The sequence below is a fragment of the Bolinopsis microptera genome, chromosome 9, assembly GCF_026151205.1.
Source record: "Bolinopsis microptera isolate Bmic1 chromosome 9, MBARI_Bmic_1.0, whole genome shotgun sequence".
Taxonomy (NCBI): Eukaryota; Metazoa; Ctenophora; class Tentaculata; order Lobata; family Bolinopsidae; genus Bolinopsis; species Bolinopsis microptera.
In genome coordinates, this window is record NC_087080.1 from 319,812 (window position 1) to 324,984 (window position 5,173).

A 5,173-nucleotide genomic window follows, 5' to 3' on the forward strand; every position below is an offset into this window, starting at 1 on the left:
CTAGATAAGTACTCTAGGTAGGTACTCTAGGTAGATACTCTAGGTAGGTACTCTAGATAGTACTCTAGGTAGGTACTCTAGGTAGATACTCTAGGTAGGTACTCTAGATAAGTACTCTAGGTAGGTACTCTAGGTAGGTACTCTATGTAGGTACTCTAGGTAAGTACTCTAGGTAGTTACTCTAGGTAGGTACTCTAGGTAGGTACTCTAGGTAGGTACTCTAGGTAGGTATTCTAGGTAGGTACTCTAGATAAGTACTCTAGGTAGGTACTCTAGGTAGTTACTCTAGGTAGGTACTCTAGATAAGTACTCTAGGTAGGTACTCTAGGTAGATACTCTAGGTAGGTACTCTAGATAAGTACTCTAGATAAGTACTCTAGGTAGGTACTCTAGGTAAGTACTCTAGGTAGGTACTCTAGGTAGGTATTCTAGGTAGGTACTCTAGATAAGTACTCTAGGTAGGTACTCTAGGTAGATACTCTAGGTAGGTACTCTAGATAAGTACTCTAGGTAGGTACTCTAGGTAGGTACTCTAGGTAGGTACTCTAGTTAGATACTCTAGGTAGGTACTCTAGGTAGGTACTCTAGGTAGGTACTCTAGTTAGATACTCTAGGTAGGTAATCTAGGTGGGTACTCTAGGTAGGTACTCTAGGTAGATACTCTAGGTAAGTACTCTAGGTAGGTACTCTAGGTAGGTACTCTAGGTAGGTACTCTAGGTAGGTACTCTAGGCAGATACTCTAGATAAGTACTCTAGGTAGGTACTCTAGGTAGGTACACTAGGTAAGTACTCTAGGTAGGTACTCTAGGTAGGTACTCTAGGTAGGTACTCTAGGCAGATACTCTAGATAAGTACTCTAGGTAGGTACTCTAGGTAGGTACTCTAGGTAGGTACTCTAGTTAGATACTCTAGGTAGGTAATCTAGGTGGGTACTCTAGGTAGGTACTCTAGGTAGATACTCTAGGTAAGTACTCTAGGTAGGTACTCTAGGTAGGTACTCTAGTTAGATACTCTAGGTAGGTACTCTAGGTAGGTAATCTAGGTGGGTACTCTAGGTAGGTACTCTAGGTAGGTACTCTAGGTAGGTACTCTAAATAAGTACTCTAGGTAGGTAATCTAGGTGGGTACTCTAGGTAGGTACTCTAGGTAGATACTCTAGGTAGGTACTCTAGGTAGGTACTCTAGGTAGGTACTCTAGGTAGGTACTCTAGGTAGGTACTCTAGGTAGGTACTCTAGGTAGGTACTCTAGGTAGATACTCTAGGTAAGTACTCTAGGTAGGTACTCTAGGTAGGTACTCTAGGTAAGTACTCTAGGTAGGTACTCTAGGTAGGTACTCTAGGTAGGTACTCTAGGTAGGTACTCTAGGTAGGTACTCTAGGTAGATACTCTAGGTAGTACTCTAGGTAGGTACTCTAGGTAGGTACTCTAGGTAGGTACTCTAGGTAGGTACTCTAGGTAGGTACTCTAGGTAGGTACTCTAGGTAGGTACTCTAGGTAGGTACTCTAGGTAGGTACTCTAGGTAGGTACTCTAGGTAGGTACTCTAGGTAGGTACTCTAGGTAGGTACTCTAGGTAGGTACTCTAGGTAGATACTCTAGGTAGGTACTCTAGGTAGGTACTCTAGGTAGGTACTCTAGGTAGGTACTCTAGGTAGGTACTCTAGGCAGATACTCTAGATAAGTACTCTAGGTAGGTACTCTAGGTAGGTACTCTAGGTATGTACTCTAGGTAGGTACTCTAGGTAGGTACTCTAGGTAGGTACTCTAGGCAGATACTCTAGATAAGTACTCTAGGTAGGTACTCTAGGTAGGTACTCTAGGTATGTACTCTAGGTAGGTACTCTAGGTAGGTACTCTAGGTAGGTACTCTAGGTAAGTACCCTAGGTAGGTACTCTAGGTAGGTACTCTAGATAAGTACTCTAGGTAGGTACTCTAGGTAGGTACTCTAGGTAGGTACTCTAGGTAGGTACTCTAGGCATAGTACTCTAGGTAAGTACTCTAGGTAGGTACTCTAGGTAGGTACTCTAGGTAGGTACTCTAGGTAAGTACTCTAGGTAGGTACTCTAGGTAGATACTCTAGGTAGGTACTCTAGATAAGTACTCTAGGTAGGTACTCTAGGTAGGTACTCTAGGTAGGTACTCTAGGTAGGTACTCTAGGTAGGTACTCTAGGTAGGTACTCTAGGTAGGTACTCTAGGTAGGTACTCTAGGTAGGTACTCTAGGTAGGTACTCTAGGTAGGTACTCTAGGTAGATACTCTAGGTAGGTACTCTAGGTAGGTACTCTAGGTAGGTACTCTAGGTAGGTACTCTAGGTAGGTACTCTAGGTAGGTACTCTAGGTAGGTACTCTAGGTAGGTACTCTAGGTAGGTACTCTAGGTAGGTACTCTAGGTAGGTACTCTAGGTAGGTACTCTAGGTAGGTACTCTAGGTAGGTACTCTAGGTAGGTACTCTAGGTAGGTACTCTAGGTAGGTACTCTAGGTAGTACTCTAGGTAGGTACTCTAGGTAGGTACTCTAGGTAGGTACTCTAGGTAGGTACTCTAGGTAGGTACTCTAGGTAGGTACTCTAGGTAGGTACTCTAGGTAGGTACTCTAGGTAGGTACTCTAGGTAGGTACTCTAGGTAGGTACTCTAGGTAGGTACTCTAGGTAGGTACTCTAGGTAGGTACTCTAGGTAGGTACTCTAGGTAGGTACTCTAGGTAGGTACTCTAGGTAGGTACTCTAGGTAGGTACTCTAGGTAGGTACTCTAGGTAGGTACTCTAGGTAGGTACTCTAGGTAGGTACTCTAGGTAGGTACTCTAGGTAGGTACTCTAGGTAGGTACTCTAGGTAGGTACTCTAGGTAGGTACTCTAGGTAGGTACTCTAGGTAGGTACTCTAGGTAGGTACTCTAGGTAGGTACTCTAGGTAGGTACTCTAGGTAGGTACTCTAGGTAGGTACTCTAGGTAGGTACTCTAGGTAGGTACTCTAGGTAGGTACTCTAGGTAGGTACTCTAGGTAGGTACTCTAGGTAGGTACTCTAGGTAGGTACTCTAGGTAGGTACTCTAGGTAGGTACTCTAGGTAGGTACTCTAGGTAGGTACTCTAGGTAGGTACTCTAGGTAGTACTCTAGGTAGGTACTCTAGGTAAGTACTCTAGGTAGGTACTCTAGGTAGGTACTCTAGGTAGGTACTCTAGGTAGATACTCTAGGTAAGTACTCTAGGTAGGTACTCTAGGTAGGTACACTAGGTAAGTACTCTAGGTAGGTACTCTAGGTAGGTACTCTAGGTAGGTACTCTAGGTAGATACTCTAGATAGTACTCTAGGTAGGTACTCTAGGTAGGTACTCTAGGTAGGTACTCTAGGTAGATACTCTAGGTAGGTACTCTAGGTAGGTACTCTAGGTAGGTACTCTAGGTAGATACTCTAGGTAGGTACTCTAGGTAGGTACTCTAGGTAGGTACTCTAGGTAGATACTCTAGGTAGGTACTCTAGGTAGGTACTCTAGGTAGGTACTCTAGGTAGGTACTCTAGGTAGGTACTCTAGGTAGGTACTCTAGGTAGGTACTCTAGGTAGGTACTCTAGGTAGGTACTCTAGGTAGGTACTCTAGGTAGATACTCTAGGTAGGTACTCTAGGTAGGTACTCTAGGTAGGTACTCTAGGTAGGTACTCTAGGTAGGTACTCTAGGTAGGTACTCTAGGTAGGTACTCTAGGTAGGTACTCTAGGTAGGTACTCTAGGTAGGTACTCTAGGTAGGTACTCTAGGTAGGTACTCTAGGTAGGTACTCTAGGTAGGTACTCTAGGTAGGTACTCTAGGTAGGTACTCTAGGTAGGTACTCTAGGTAGGTACTCTAGGTAAGTACTCTAGGTAGGTACTCTAGGTAGGTACTCTAGGTAGGTACTCTAGGTAGGTACTCTAGGTAGGTACTCTAGGTAGGTACTCTAGGTAGGTACTCTAGGTAGGTACTCTAGGTAGGTACTCTAGGTAGGTACTCTAGGTAGGTACTCTAGGTAGGTACTCTAGGTAGGTACTCTAGGTAGGTACTCTAGGTAGGTACTCTAGGTAGGTACTCTAGGTAGGTACTCTAGGTAGGTACTCTAGGTAGGTACTCTAGGTAGGTACTCTAGGTAGGTACTCTAGGTAGGTACTCTAGGTAGGTACTCTAGGTAAGTACTCTAGGTAGGTACTCTAGGTAGGTACTCTAGGTAGGTACTCTAGGTAAGTACTCTAGGTAGGTACTCTAGGTAGATACTCTAGGTAGGTACTCTAGGTAGTACTCTAGGTAGGTACTCTAGGTAGGTACTCTAGGTAGGTACTCTAGGTAGATACTCTAGGTAGGTACTCTAGGTAGGTACTCTAGGTAGGTACTCTAGGTAGGTACTCTAGGTAGGTACTCTAGGTAGGTACTCTAGGTAGGTACTCTAGGTAGATACTCTAGGTAGTACTCTAGGTAGGTACTCTAGGTAGGTACTCTAGGTAGGTACTCTAGGTAGGTACTCTAGGCAGATACTCTAGATAAGTACTCTAGGTAGGTACTCTAGGTAGGTACTCTAGGTAAGTACTCTAGGTAGGTACTCTAGGTAGGTACTCTAGGTAGGTACTCTAGGCAGATACTCTAGATAAGTACTCTAGGTAGGTACTCTAGGTAGGTACTCTAGGTAGGTACTCTAGGTAGATACTCTAGGTAGGTACTCTAGGTAGGTACTCTAGGTAGGTACTCTAGGTAGATACTCTAGGTAGGTACTCTAGGTAGGTACTCTAGGTAGGTACTCTAGGTAGGTACTCTAGGTAGGTACTCTAGGTAGGTACTCTAGGTAGGTACTCTAGGTAGGTACTCTAGGTAAGTACTCTAGGTAGGTACTCTAGGTAGGTACTCTAGGTAAGTACTCTAGGTAGGTACTCTAGGTAGGTACTCTAGGTAGGTACTCTAGGTAGGTACTCTAGGTAGGTACTCTAGGTAGATACTCTAGGTAAGTACTCTAGGTAGGTACTCTAGGTAGGTACTCTAGGTAGGTACTCTAGGTAGGTACTCTATAAAATGGTACCATAGTAATATAGTGTGGTAACCAATTAATGGTTGGAAACATATTTTATGCTTACCAAATCGTATTCTTAGCCCCATATTTATTTCCACTTTCTGGCTGCCAATCACAAGCTATAATAGGATTGTTATATAAGC